Source organism: Myotis brandtii, unplaced genomic scaffold, assembly GCF_000412655.1.
Source record: "Myotis brandtii unplaced genomic scaffold, ASM41265v1 scaffold165, whole genome shotgun sequence".
NCBI classification, from domain to species: Eukaryota; Metazoa; Chordata; class Mammalia; order Chiroptera; family Vespertilionidae; genus Myotis; species Myotis brandtii.
Window position 1 is genome coordinate 12,291,283 of NW_005356042.1, and position 15,618 is coordinate 12,306,900.

The window sequence follows — 15,618 nt, forward strand, 5'->3', positions numbered from 1 at the left end:
AATATAGGATCAGGGTGCAGACCAGAAGTGCTGGGAAGTTACTGCCCTGAAAATAGTTCTCAACCCATGGCCGTTGGGAGCTTGTGGGCAAGTACCCCAGGTTGTTTGCCCCCGCTGGGGGGTGCCTCAGAGGACTGTGTTCCACACTGACCCCAGCATTCCCCAGTGGAGTCTGCACCACGTGACCACTGCAACAACTGCTCGCGAACGCACTGTGCTGGCTCACTCCCCTGCTCAGCCTCTCTTCCCACCTCCCACGAAAGCACAGTATCAGTCCCCTGCCCGGCCCCACCCTCCTGCTGTAGACTGAAAGTTTGTGTGTCTCCCCCCAATTCATACATTGAAATCCTAACCCCCCACTGTGATGGCATTAAGAGGGGGGGACTTTGGGAGGCAATTAGATCATGAAGGAAGAATCTCTTGAAAGGGATTAGTGCCCTTCTAACAGGGACCCAGCCCCACCCTCCTGCTGTAGACTGAAAGTTTGTGTGTTTCCCCCCCAATTCATATGTTGAAATCCTAACCCCCCACTGTGATGGCATTAGGAGGGGGGGACGTTGGGAGGCAATTAGATCATGAAGGAAGAGTCTCTTGAAAGGGATTAGTGCCCTTCTAACAGGGACCCCAGAGAGCTCCCTAGCTTCTTCCACTCTGTGAGGACACAGTGAGAAGTCAGCAGTCTGCAACAGAGAGAGGGTTCTCACCTGAACCCGACCATGCAGGGACCCCCGATCTCAGACCTCCAGCCTCCAGAACTGCAAGAAATAAATTTCTGTTGCTTACAAGCCACCAGTCGTGGTGCTTTGGTATAACAGCCCCACGAACACACCGCCCACCACTGTTCCCACACAAACCTTGTTTATTTCCTTCAGAGCCCTTATCACAATTTGTAATCACAGGTGCATACGTTGGTCTATTTGCTTCGCCTCTTTGCCTGCTAGACTGTGAGTGCCATCACCATGATGATGTCATTCATGGCTGTTCTCAAGCACCCAGCACTGAGCTGGCACTCAACGGGCACCTGCTCGATTGTGGAGAAACAAGATGATGATTTGGGAGAAGGCTCTCTGCGCAGGAAGAACGAGATGGTCTTTAGCATCGCAGAGCTGCATTCAACAGAAGCTTGACTGTTGAGACTTGACTTTGTGCCTCTCATTCAGAACTTGACCTTGATCAGTCACCTGAGCCCTCCTCACCTCAGTTTCCTTATCTGTACAATGAGGAGGTGGGGCTAGATGATTTCTCCCCTGTCCTACGGCTCTAAAATTCTATGACTCTATATTGTGGGTAATAAACTTTACAACTGTGAATAAATTACTGGAAATGAATATTGAAGTGATGTGCAAACGTTCACGCAAGTGCTGTCTTAGTCTTTTGCATAGTGTTAGAAAGAGAAATAAAACCAAGATACAAATGATCAGGAACATTTGTGTTGGTCGCAATGGGGTGCCTTAGCTCCTGTTTTTCTGGAAAGGGTGTATGGAAGAGTTGTCCTTAAATAATTTGCTGGGAAAAGGATTGAGAGAAAAGCAGGCATCCTAGAAGCTGGAAGCCCCCAAATAGACGGATGTTTCGGGTTTGGACATTCCTGGAAACAGTTCTAGGGCTCAGAGAAGCAGCAAAGAAAATTAGACCAAATATGCTTTCCGTCTCTCTTAGTGTGACTGGGCTGCCACAGACCACATGGCTTATAAACAACAGACGCTGATTCCTCACAGCTCTGGAGGCTGACAGTCTGAGATCAGGTGTGTCAGCATGATCAATGGAGGGCCCTCTTCTGGGTGGCAGACGTCTTGTATCCTCAGATGGTGGAAGGGGCAGCAGAGCTCTCTTGGGCCTGTTTGATAAGAGCACTAATCTCATTCATGAGGGCTCCACCCTCACCACTAAATCACCGCCCCAAGGCCCCACCTGCTAATTCCATCACATTAGAGAGTAGGATCTGGACATAGGAATTTTGTAGGGGATGCAACATTCAACCATACCACCATCTCTCTCCCTCCTGGGGTCTATCATGAGCTTCAACAATACTCAGCATAAGAGAATGATGACTTGACATGTGGGTCCTTTATGTACTTGTGAACCTCATCTCCTATCTCTAAATCAAGTGCAGAACCCTTTTGACAGGACAGTAGACTTGAACCAAAAATCTTGACTTTCATAGGTACACATACAAGGGTGGGCAAAAATAGGCTTATCGTTGTAGGTACCCAAAACACAAGAGTTTATTCTGATATTCTTATTTATTAATCATTGTATTATTTTCCATTCAAGCAACTATAAATCTACTTTTGCCCACCCCTGTATTTAAGAGGAAAGATGAAACCACCTAGCTTCCCGTGTTGTTAGCAAGCTGGGAAGGAGGAGCAGAGGGGTAAGGTTCTCTGACTGAGCGTGGGCTGTGTCCAGTCCTGGGGATCAGACAAGTGTGGGCATCAGGTATGGCTGGGAGCTCTCTGCGGCACCCACCAGAAAGAATCACATTTGTGGGAGGTGCCTAGCAGGGTCCTAAGAGACAGCTCATCCTCAAGGAGACATGTCTGATCAGCCTGACCCCTCTACAAAGCTTGACAGGATGGGAGAACTAGAATTTGAATTCAGGATGGAGGCTGTTACACAAAGCTTTCTCCTACTAGAGCCAGTGGACACACATCTGGGTTCATGGCAGGACATGGCCGATAAATCAAAACCAACTGTTCTTTGGACAAAACTCTGTAATATAATAAGCCTGAGCACTTGTACTGCGGTGACACCCTGATCCTTTTCTATCGCCCTTGCTTACACATTACTCATGCCGATTTCTCCCCAAAATTTCCTCCTGCCTTTCTTTTAGAACTTTTCATTCTCTTGCCAAATGCAGTTTTTTGTTTTATTTTTTTAACTTTTTGGCTTTTATTTTTTCATCTTACTCCTTCAGAGGAGTACGTAAAAAAAAAGTGGAACCATAACATTATTGATTACTGAACTAAAAATAATATAGAATACTGAGTACATGATTTCAATTAGGTTTAAGTTTTTATTGCTAAATAATGCAGGAAATTGAATGTCCTCTTGCCAAAAAATGATTAGGCTGAACACCCCCTGAATAAGGAGCTACTGCAAAGCCAGGAGTCTGTCAACACACATGTTGGATTTCCTGCTGTTTTCAGAAACGAAAATAAAACATGACAGAGAAACAATGACCGAGAAAACAATCTGCAGGTACAGAGTCACTTCCAGCCAGCGCTCAGTGCCAGGCTGCTTGTCTATCGAAGGCCTTGCTCATATCACAGAGACACACGACCCCACAGGTACTCAGCCCCTCCAGCTTTGGGGGGTATATACACGACCTGTCACATTTATTCACAGATCTGGGATGTCCTCCCAGGGTCACAGTGTCTATGACCCTGAGTGCCAGAGGTACAAATGCACTCTTCTGGTCAATTCAGTCCTAGGCATATTTGCTGAGAATCTATTATGTACAAGGGTGGGGGTTAAAGGGGCAGAGCTATCAATTAAGACCAGGTAGAAGAAGGTAGGCAATGTGCCAGGTGCTTCTCAACATCTCATTTCTCATAACAGTCCCCACAGACCTGTAACAATAGTATTCTCTTGTTATTGTGAGAAGATTCAGAAAGGTTAGGTAACTTGCCCCACACAACACCCAGCTGATAAAAGGTAGAGCTGGGATTGGATTTGGCGGCTGTCAGACTCCAGAAACCCTTGCCTTTCCACGCTACCTTCCCTCCCAAAGCAAAACATCCCATTGCTTCTTCAGAATTGTTGAAAGTGGCCCTTCACTTTCCCACCAACAAGAAAATGAAAGAAGTGAGAGGCGAGGGGGACAGAGTTGGACGGGAGTGTGTGTCTGGGGTGGAGAGAAAGGCCTGCTTCCCTCCCTTCACACAGGCGGGAGAAAGACTTGGGGTACCAACTATTAAGTCTCTGCGCCAGTCAGAACTGGGTCAGATATTCTAGCAGTGAGCACAGCCTGTTCTCTGCTCCAGCTGTTATCTGAGCTACACAGCTGGGGGGAGGACTCCAACCTGCTTCTTGGGCTCAGAGCTCAAGGCTTCCGCAGCTCTCCAAGCAGCACGTGCTGGCCTCTCCCTGCGGGGAGGAGGAGAGGGGGAAGGGAAGCAAGGAAGAAGGGGGGAAGGTAGAGGGGAAATGGGAGGGACATTCTTGTGTCTGGTGGAGCAACTAATTATCATGCTAGATGAATCTGCCTGCCTCCTGGTTATCAATTGGCGAAAATTTTCCTGCCAGTTGTTCATGGGTGAAAAGCTAAATTCTTTAAAAGTGAATTCTGTAAACAGCCTAGGGCAGTGGTTCTCAACCTTCCTAATGCCGTGACCCTTTAATACAGTTCCTCATGTTGTGGTGACCCCCAACCATAAAATTATTTTCGCTGCTACTTCATAACTGTAATTTTGCTACTGTTATGAATTGTAATGTAAATATCTGATATGCAGGATGTATTTTCATTGTTCTCGATCCACAGGTTGAGAACCACTGGCCTAGGGGGTGCTGATAAACTGGAGGTCCTGGGTGCAATGAGATTGCTTGACAAAAGGCCTATCATAGAGTCACCTCTCTACTCAGCATCTACCAGGCCAGCAATACACTGGGATCTCCCAAAGCCCTGGGGACGCAACACGCCCTGGCATGGGAGGACTAGAACTTTCGTTTCTGTGGAATTGGGATTGTAAACTCACATCCCACTTCCAAGTCCTGTTTCTAAACTATCCTGACGTATGTGACACCAAATCTTGGACCTCACCCACCTGCATGCTTGGAACACCTCCGTATCCATGCACGCACCACTAGGCCTGTCTTAGAAGCAGTAGAGAAAAGAATTACTGATCGCCTCCTACTTATCCGGATGCTATCACTCGCTGTTTCTGGGTTCTTGGTGAAAAAACAAGCAGTTGTTATATGAATTTCATAATTTAGAGATAAATAATGAACACCGAACTCAGAGCGAAATACCCTAGTGTTCATTTTATTTAATATTCTCCATTGGTGGAAATAAATTAAAAATGAACAAGGCTTGTTTATGCCTGCCTCACATTGCTCTCCACTTTTGAATAGCAACCGCATATTAATTTGCCAAGATCCCATAAATTATAATTAGCCCCGAGGATTAACAGCATAAATCCTTGAATTTAAAACCAACCTGCCTGGCTCTCTCTTCCCCGTGCCCTAAAGTGAAAAAGAACCATAAAACCTATCACCGCTACTTGATCCATTAAACTCGGGAGACGTTCTTATTTCAGCTTAGCTAGTGGAGGTAGTCTTTGTTCAATCTTTTTAAAGTTACAGTGGCTCCATGCGAACTGGGAGGTGGGACACTTGCCCTGTCGGCCCCGGCCCGGTGCACACTCTCTCGTGGGAGAAGAGTGGAGAGGGGCCGCTGGAGGCACACGTTTTGGCTTGGCACCATTTCACACAGAATCCTGGCACAGATCTGAGGTTAAAAGTGCCCCCCTGACTCTGTCTTGTAGGTCATATATTGTTGAGAGTCCCAGAGTACTTGGAAGATGCCCATGACCCACGTACACGTGCGCACACACAGACACGCACACACGGTCTGAACTTGCATCCAACGATGTTCATGCCAGATTAATTTCCTCAGTTCCTGAAGTATTCGCTGTACATAAAGTACATTTACTTGTGCTCAGGTCGGCCTGGACAATCTCTCCCTGCGTACCGCAGGCACACGCTTTCCCATCCTCTCTTCCCTTCGGGCTGGCTGCTCCCTGTAGCAGTGGCCACGTGTGTTGAGAGATGAAGTCCAGAGCAGCATGTGGGTCTGTAGCTAGCTACACTTTTGACATGCGACTCTGCTATGCAGGTGGCCTCCCTGTACCGTGACTTGTAAAGGGAACGGGTGGACAACTATAAAGAAATCCTTGCCGAAACCGGTTTGGCTCAGTGGATAGAGCGTCGGCCTGCGGACTGAAGGGTCCTAGGTTCGACTCCGGTCAAGGGCATGTACCTTGGTTGCGGGCACATCCCCAGTAGGAGATGTGCAGGAGGCAGCTGATCGATGTTTCTCTCTCATCGATGTTTCTAACTCTCTATCCCTCTCCCTTCCTCTCTGTAAAAAATCAATAAAAAATATTAAAAAAAAAAAGAAAGAAATCCTTGGCTTCCTTCCCTTGGATTCTTCAGCCTCACTCTGCTCCCTTCTGCTTTCTTCGTCCTGACTTGGGCTCCTAATCCTTGGCCCCAGCTCCAAGCCTGGATGCTGCTCTCCTGCTGCTTCCCTTCCTGCTTGTTGCAGGAGACCTCCTCCGTGCCCGGGTGACTCCCTCTGTCCCTCTGTCCCCTGGTGTCCCACTAGTCTAGGAGTCTGTTGAGAAGAGGAAGAGCATCGGATTCATCTGCTGACACATCCCACCGTGACTGCTCCCTGATGCTCAGAAGATATCTGTGGAATCCATGTGATCATAAAAAGGGTGAAAGATTTACACACAAGTCAAAAAAAACTAAATGCCTGTCTTGGGCCTCCAACACTTCTGAGACTTCTTATATTCGAAAAACTTTGATTGCATGAGCAGAGATTGAAAGGAGCCACCCTGGTCTTCTTTATACAGGCACAATCAGAGGCAACTAATATATTTTGAGCATTTGAATTCACCAGGCACTGGGCAAGGTGCTTATATTGATTATCTTGTTAGTTTTCATAACCAATTGTAAGGTGAGTCATGATCCCATTTCACAGATGACAACGTGGAGACTCGGGGATGTCAAACGCTCACTGTGACAGCTCTGGCACTGACGAGTCTAGGGAGGAATACCCTCTGGTCAGGCGGTGCTTCCTGACGGCTTTCCCCTTCCCCCTGCAGCATGTCCACTGGAAGACGTCCGCCCACTTCCAGAGGAGTCCCAGGGCTCACAGGGCCCCGGGAGCTTTGCTGTAATGGTACTCACTGAGGGAAGCATGCCCGAAACAAAAGAAAGTGGGGGTGATGTCATCATAACTACTCTTGTTTACAGTTTTAAAACCATATGCAAATCTTGACATTGCTTCTGCAACTCAAAACAGAGCGCTCGTGAAAATTCCCGCCCGGCGTCAGGCGGCAGCAGCCACACATCGACTATCAGGCTTACTGGTTGAATGCCTGTGTCCTTCGGGGACTGTGGGCACTGCAGGGTCTGGTTGCTCGCCACACCACTTCTAGAAAGTCGTAGCCCACCTGGTGCGAGGGAGATATACCATCCTTATTTGTTGTATGAGTGACTGAACTTGCCAAACTAACCAACTGTCGTTGAGTACCATGGGTACAACTAAGCTTCCCAAAACATGTGGACACTGCTAGGGAAAGATGAATAAAGTTTGTTCTACAAACAGGCATAGCAAGAGGTGCAACATAATATAAACTGATGGATGTCACTTTGAGTTCCAGTCACCCCACTATGACATTACAGGAAGCAGTCAGTCAAGGGCTGGCCTCAGCAGTGACTTCCATTGACACGCAGGCTAATTCAAAGGGGGCTCTGGACTCCAGAACACCCCAGGCTCTGAAGAGGGAGACTGCATCAAGGCTGATCAGCGTGTGACCCACAGTCACATCGCTCATCACTCTCCTGATCCTTATCTCTAGAGAGGATGCTGGAACTTCTGCCAGGAGCAAGCCGATCTCGCTGACAGACACCATGAAATTAGGCTCTGGGTTCAGCTCTGCTCCCAGAAAGTAAGTAAATGGGCCTAGGTCTGTCCCAAAGGCGTGGTCTGGCCTGTTGAGTGACACATTTGGAGAGGAAATGCTCTCCCTCATAGAAGGGTCTAGTTAGAACCAGAATTATAAAGCTAAAGTCCATGTAACACTCAGACAGTGGGTGGTGCGCTTCCTCACCGCAACAGTCTATTTTATTTCACATAGATATTTATAAACCAATGCATCAATCTTAGAAAATCTTGATAATATGGAGAAAAGAAGAAAGTGAGAATGTGCACATACATGTTTCATTCTTCCCAGATATTTTTTTACATGGACATTGAATTGGGCTAAATAATTTCTAAACTATATTTAATCCAGTTCAATTAATATTCACTTCATATTATTGCATGATTCTTTTATGCCTCTAATCATTTTTCAAAAAAACAAAACAATTTTACTAACTGTTCAACGTTCCACCCCATGACTTCATTTACTATATAATCTCTGTAACTAATGTTTACTGTTAGGCACTTGGGCTATTTTAATTTTCTATTACAAATAATTTTATGGTAGTCACTTTGCATACCAACTTTCACAGGTATCTAAATATTTTCTTGGGACAAAGTCATAGATCTAGAATTTCTGGGTGAAAAACCGTAAAAGATCAAGAAAGCTTCTATTTTCACTTGGGGCTTAAAAATGTGCACACCACATCCTACACAGGGTCAGGGGTGGGGCTTAGCTGGAGATCTGCAGAATGCAAACTGCCTGCCCAGGAGAGGAAAGGAAGGCCAGTCTTTAGAAAGGAAAGGAAGGCCGGTCTTGGGCCTACTTAACGATGAAGAGTGAAATGGTTACCATTCCACATATTGCTCGGGCACGGTGCCCAATGGACCCCTGGGTAGATTTTTTTCTTTAAAATACTGGGATGAACAGAGCAGCACGTATAGAAACAAAAATAACAAATAAAAAGTTATCTTTGGGTCATGGTCTGTTTGAAATCTAATAGGTGTACTTTTCCCCAGAAAAATGTACTCAAATTCTAAATTTTTCTCATCATTTCAAGGATTTCACAGATGCCCCGACTTTATCCTTGGTTCCCTTAATCTAGAATTCAGAGTTGAAGAGGAATTGTACTTTCCTTGAAAGATTCCTTCGCCTGAACTTAGTGAGCACAGGTAAGTGTTGGAGGTTCTAGGTCAAACATGTAGAATGTTCTCCCTTAAGAACTGTAGCCATGCTTGCCTAAAGAAGCGGTTCTCAAACTTCAGCAATCCTCAGGATCACGTGGGCAGCTATTTAAATGCAGATTGTGGTCCTAAGCCCAGATTCAGCAGGTCTCAGGTGGGGCCTGAGAATTTGCATTTCTAACAAGTTCCCAGGCAGTGCTGATGCTGCGGTCCAGGGACCACACTGTGAGAACCACTCCTTTCAACCTGTAACTGAAGCCATATAATGGGATACCTTGGAGCCCCTGGAGATGATGTGGAATAAGATGAATGGTATAGAAAGATATTCACAATATCCTGTTAGCAAAATAAATCATATTATATAATAAAGTGGGGACTGCATCTTATTTCTGTGCTTAAAAAAAAGCAAGAATAGCTATATTTACATTTACATAAATGTCTAAGTGTATACACTTAAATGTATAAACGGATTTAGGAATAGGTAAAGATGTGATATGGGTCTGAATATAGAGTTAGCATCCTTTTCTCTGAGTTATGAGATTAGGACTGTTCTGGCTTCGTTATTTTTGTTTACCTATATTTTCTACCTTTTCAACAATGACCATGAATTATTTTCACTATAAGGAGAAAGAGACTTCTTTTAATTTTTAGAAGTGAAAGCAGTTGCTGTTACTTTAGCCCGTGGCACCTGACACGGCTTCTGGGGGTGTCTGTTCTAATCCTGGCAAAGTGGGGACTGCATGTAAATGAAATACATGAACATCCAAAATTCCCCAATGAATCGGCAGCATGTATTTGGGTCTTTTTTTTTTTTTAAGTGTGTCCTAAAATGACTCTCTGCGAAACACTCATGTGGGGTAGTGACCTTGTTTTTACAGATAAAAAAGGAATGGGGATTAAAATCTGTGATATGCAGTTTTAAATGCATAAAGACATATATGCGCATGCTCATATATATGTGTGCCTATAAACATGGACACTTACATAGGTGCATGTACATTTATGGATATTTAAATGTATACCAGTTGATGTTAAGTTGCCCATTGACCTTTATTGGAAATTCTGTCTTCTACATGAGATTATTTCCTTCCTATTTTTTTTAAATTGAAATAGCATTTGTTTTATTAAAAGATGAGAGATGGATCAACATATGCTAAAACAATCAAAGTCAAGTGTTAATGGTAGTTTGTGGCAATTTTGTTTCAAGGTTGAGGTATATTTGTAAATTTCCATAATGGAGAAAATTGTTTATCTTATGGAATAATGGTTATAACAGGTGATCATTGGGATTTTATAAAAATATTCATGTCCTTAAGTATCAAAATAAAAAGTGGGCCACCCTATGTTAACTCCTTTTTTTTTTTTTAATTACATGATGTTTCAGGGCTTAGAAACCAATGCCCCGGAGTAGCTCCCATTTTGCGGGCTTGGGGTTTCTTTCCATCAGCTCTGGAGTCTCCTGGGAGTGAAACAGTGAAATTGCTGACGTTTTGGGCAAGGTCCTTAGTAAGTATTCAGCCAAAATGGTGCCACCACAAGGCTGCCCCTCCCCTTTCCCGGGCCCGAGTTATTAAAGCCTAAATCACCCCACCCGGGCACTTCACTGGGATTCGAGCTATTGGAATTCCACACATCACTTTCAATTAGGAAGCCCCTGCCTGCAGGACAGGGCCGCCTGGCACGTCCTACAAAGCGCATCTGCAGGCACGTGTGTGGACCTGTGCCTCCTGCCATTAAAAAGCTCCCCTGGACAGGGAGCTCCCACTTGCAGCTCACCTTACCGTTCCTGATAACACCGAAACTAAAGGCCTGTGATGGGTTTAATTGTTTAAAATACATACCTGGTATTAATTTTAAAAACCACTTGTGCAGATAGTTAATCTGAAGTCAGACTGTCCAGGTAAGCTTAAATGTTAGTAGATTTGTTAAGATCTTAAAAATTAACTCCATTAGCAAAGCTGAACGACATACTGAACCAGAAAGGACAGAATGAATGGGAACGGGGCCGTTGCCTTGTCCCTGCGCACCATAATGAAGCTGGTGTGCTCCAGCCAGGGTTCCCTGGTGGGGCCCTGGGACATGGGAAGAGGACCCCAAATCCAAGCAGGGGGGCAAAGCCAGTGGTTTTCCACTGAGCACTTTCCCCCAATGCTTTTGCTTTGTGACATTCTCAGCATTTTTCGTAACAGAGGAGTTCAGCTGCCGGATTCCCCTAAAGGTACTTTAATACCTGTGCTGGGAGGAGAGCAGTCACTTCGTACAGAAATTAAATACATAAATTAATAGACGCCTCTTCGGAAAACCTTTCAAACAGGGAGTCCAGCTGCTTCGGGGACTCGGCAGTCAATAGGTCGCGGCCTTGGTTAATGTGCGGGGGAAGGCAGAGTGGGGACTGAAATAGTCCGAGAGATGCAGCAGAGATCAACCAAAAAAACCCAACAAACCACTTAGGTGAATGTGCTTGCCTTTGTCAGGAAATGCCTGAGAGGTTTATGCTGAGTACTTGCCAAACCCAAGCAGCAAGTGAAAAAAAGGCCAGTCCTGCCCTCCTGCTTGTTCTCTGTCAATGGCTGGCTGGTCAGCTCAGATAGAAGAGGAGAGGGAGGAGGAGGAAGAAGAGGAGGAGGAGGAAGAGGGGAAGGAGGAGGAGAGGGAAGAGGAGAAGAGGGAAGAGGAGGAAGAAGAAGGAGGAGGAAGAGGAGGAGAAGAGGTAGAGAAAGAGGAGGAGGAGAGGAAGGAGGAGGAAGAGGAGAAGGAGAAGAAGGAGAAGGAAGAGGTGGAGAGGCAGAAAGAGGAGGAGAGGGAATAGGAAGAAGAGGACGAGGAAGAGGACCACATTTTAATTTTACCATTAAAAAAAATCTCCCCAAATGATCCTAAGCATAAAGTAACTTGGGAGAATTGACCAAATTTCCATCTGCTGAAAGGGCCTTGCCTGAGAAACCAAATCTCTCTAAACCTTAGAAATGATTTGGTTTTAGTAGCGCCGGCAGTAGAGTTGTCGGGTGGGGACAGAGGGGTACACAGCATGAAGGTCATTTCACAACACTGGACTGTCCCACACTTTCTGCGCCGACGGTGGAGTAAACTCCTTGCTAAAACACCTCTAAGGCTCCCTCTTCATACAAGACCCTTTGAGAGGAGGAGGATTTCCGGTCCTCTTCCCCATTTATCTTCCCTGCACAGAATTTAGGATAAAGGACATTTTGACATGCCGTGTTGGATGGATGGCTCCTACACATGGTCTTTGCCAAACTCCCATCTCTGATCCCTTGCTCTCCCCTCTCCCCACACCATGACCTTTCCACAGGTGCCAAGTCTACTGAAAAAATTATGTTCAACCACCGTGGAGAAAACCCCGTTGGGTGTAACATGCAAATCGAGCCACTTCTTGCGAGTCAACCTCTTGTTAATAAATTCCGCTGCCCTCCACTCTAAAAGGGAGGTCTCGAGTCTGCTCAGCGGGGGGACTGGGAAATGCACCGCGAGTTCCAGAGGAGGAAGGCCTCTTTCTGCAAGCCCAGCCCCGGCGCTGAATTATTTTAATTGCAGCCGGTGATGCCAAGGTGCTGAAGCACCCCCTTAGGCTGAGTGCTTAGCCAAGAGGTACTGAATTAAACTGTCAGAACATGCAGAAAAATTGCAACGCGGCCTGTCAACAACATTTGTTAAGAGACACGGGTGAGGCTGGTGACTTGTGGAGAAAAAGAGCTGCCTGTGCAGAGCCATCAAAGCACAGCCTGGAACAAATGGGGTATTCGCAGGCCCTGTTCTACTTCATTGGTCAAAGCCAACACAAGCCTGTAAGACTTGGGCCGGTTTGCTGTTTATTACTATGGTAATAAAGGCCCCTTAAAGGTACAAACCCATCCTGCATTGGCGAGAACTCGGAACTTCTCTTCCAAATTGGATCCCTATGCCTGCCCTCATTTCTTAGGCTGTTTGACACAATCTCCTTTTTTTTAAGGAAGAAAAAAAAAAGCCTAGAAAAATGTAAGGCCCTTGTCAAAGGATGGTATAGGGGTCTTCTCAAAGGATGGTATAGGGGTCTTGATCTTATTTATCCTTGGCTGACTTGCTTTAAACATGGACCCTGCGATGGTCAGTTTCATGTGCCACCTTGGTGTTCCCAGTTCCCAGTTACTCATGTAGGCAAGTCAATACTAATCAAGCCATCCCTGGAAACATGTTTAGTAGAAGTGATTAAAGCCCATAGTCGGTTTTTAGTAAAGGAGATTATCCTAGATAATCTGGGTGAGTTAGACCCAACCAGTTGAAAGATCCTACAAAGAGAACTGAGCCTTAGATGGTATAGGGGTCTTGATCTTATTTATCCTTGTCTGACTTGCTTTAAACATGGACCCTGCGATGGTTAGTTTCATGTGCCACCTTGGTGTTCCCAGTTCCCAGTTACTCATGTAGGCAAGTCAATACTAATCAAGCCATCCCTGGAAACATGTTTAGTAGAAGTGATTAAAGCCCATAGTCGGTTTTTAGTAAAGGAGATTATCCTAGATAATCTGGGTGAGTTAGACCCAACCAGTTGAAAGATCCTACATGGAGAACTGAGCCTTCCCGGGAAAAGAAATCATGCCCGTGGTGAGCAGCTTCGGCCCATGGTGATGCCTCCAGGCCACATCTCCTGAGTGACACAGTATGGATTTGGGACTTCCCTAGGCAACTCCCAGAACCGCATAAGCCAATTCCTTGCAATGAAACTCAACATATATCTCCAACTGGTTTCACTTTTCTGATTGAATCCTGACTCATCCATACCCCCAAACAGTTCCTTTCACTTCTACTTCAACTAAATACTTTTTCATCAAAATTCTCAAAATGAAGGTCTGAAGGCTGCAAAGTGTTTACGTTTTGTCCCACACCTCTATATTTGGTGCAATATGTTAAAAATAAAAATAAACTAAATTAGTTGCATTCAGTTTTCCAACAAGGGTTATTCAACACGTATCTGAACTCATTCATTTATATGACCTTCCTGGTAAACATTTACTATTTGTAATACCTGCTTAAAATTAGAATATTTTAGGAGGAAAAAACCCCACTATGAAACTTTTTTTTTTTTTTTTTACTCTTCAACAAAAGAAAACCTGGAGATGTTAAGAGTAGTTTGTTCAACATATAAGGACATTATGATAACCTTTGGAAAAAATTAATGAAATGCAACCGCAGGCCCCAGGAAAGGGGTGCGGAAGGTGAGTAGATCCCAATCCCTCTCTTTCCAGGTCAGTCTTACATGCAGTCTTTGCCCACGAGAATCATTGAGACCAGCTTTGAGTGAATCAGTGAATTAGGCTCCTCCTGGTTACGAGCCCGGAAGTTTGTGTTCAGTCCAACACTGTCCACCTCGCTCACTGAGACACAGCGCCTCTGGGAAATCACAGGTGCTCCCAGATGTACTCTGCCCCTGCCTGGAGCTTCCTGGGTCCAATCCCACATCAAAGGAACGCATCTCTCTGCAGAGGGAGGCTCAGAAATCCATTCGTTTGGGAAATCCAGGTGATTCTGATGAGTGGACAGATTTGGAATTCGCTGGTCTAGAGACCATCTCAGGTTTCTTTCAGCTCAAAAACTTGATGTACCCAGGAATCAAATTCTGCAGGCACCTCTCTAAATATTGGACAGGCAACATTCCAAATGTATGCATGCTTCGGGGTCACTGGGATTTGGGTTAAAGAATTGAAGCATCGCCACGCTGCCTTAGTCACCTGGCAGGGCCTGACTTATCATTTTGTCTGTAATTTCTGTTGCCTGGTGGTTTGTAGATTTGCTTGAGGTTCAAATCCGAGGCAAGATTCAGTGGTCAACTTCAATACATGTGAACTGTGATTGCTGGATGACAGACTCAGGCCTCCTCCACTCCCATTGGGAACCACCCTACCCTCTTGCATCTGGTACCCACAGCTTAGGCTGGGGCACTTACAAGAGAAAGATGATCCCCTTTCCTAAATGAAGGGAAGACAGTGCCCTGTCCTTTCCAAAGATCATTTGGAAATAGAATTTAGTTGCACAGGAACCTCACACAAAGTTAACCAGCCCCCAGTACATTTTTTAATGTCATAGTAGAACCTGAGGGGCTCTTTCTGGTTCTCAGTGGGAGAGGGTTATGTTTTCTCCCAATGCAAACAAAAGACATTAGGAAGCACACGGAGCGTATGATAGCACTGTGGTGCCACGGCAGGAAAAAATATGGATTTTGTTCTTGTAATGTGTGACTATTAGATCATAGTGTTGGTTGCAATAAATTATCACTTTCAGTTACTGCTAATTGCTAGAATATTCTGCCATGGGCTGCAGTGATGTGGGCCAAAAAAAACACTAAAAAACAGTTTGGAGCCAGATACAAATATGTATCCTGCCTGACTGAATGGCATCAGATCTTGAATAAATGCCTAAGGAGACAGCTGGGGATGAGACCCTGGAAATCAAAGACGTCATTATGCAATTATTAAGAAAAGTGGGCTCTTCATAAAAGAAAATACTAACTTCTCTATGAATCCACTGACCCAGGACAGCCTCGGCCTTCCATCTATCCTTGTCAATAACAAGTTGCTCCAGGGTATGACATAACCACATAGGTTAACTCCTGTTGCAGGTCAAACATAAATAAATAAATAAATAAATAAATAAATAAAATAGAAAAAGAAAAATTGAACCTGGCCCTTTAAATAAAGAGACCCTTCTAGGCTTCTGCCAAAAAAAGGGCAAAACCCACAAAGGATGGTGGGCCCTGTCCCAACCTTTTCCCAGGACTCCTCTCAATG

General features: G+C 45.2%; 1 protein-coding gene and 1 long non-coding RNA gene across 2 annotated transcripts in view; both read right to left on the reverse strand.

The window, feature by feature from the left end:
- WWOX (WW domain containing oxidoreductase) overlaps positions 1-15,618 on the reverse strand; it is a 935,251-nt gene that overhangs the window by 88,430 nt on the left and 831,203 nt on the right. The gene's annotated exons all lie outside the window — the stretch shown is intronic.
- Positions 4,793-15,618, reverse strand: part of LOC106725462 — a 212,154-nt gene continuing 201,328 nt past the window's right edge. Inside the window, exon 5 of the long non-coding RNA XR_001361357.1 lies at positions 4,793-4,815. This is a non-coding gene — a long non-coding RNA (uncharacterized LOC106725462). The remainder of the gene's footprint in view (positions 4,816-15,618) is intronic.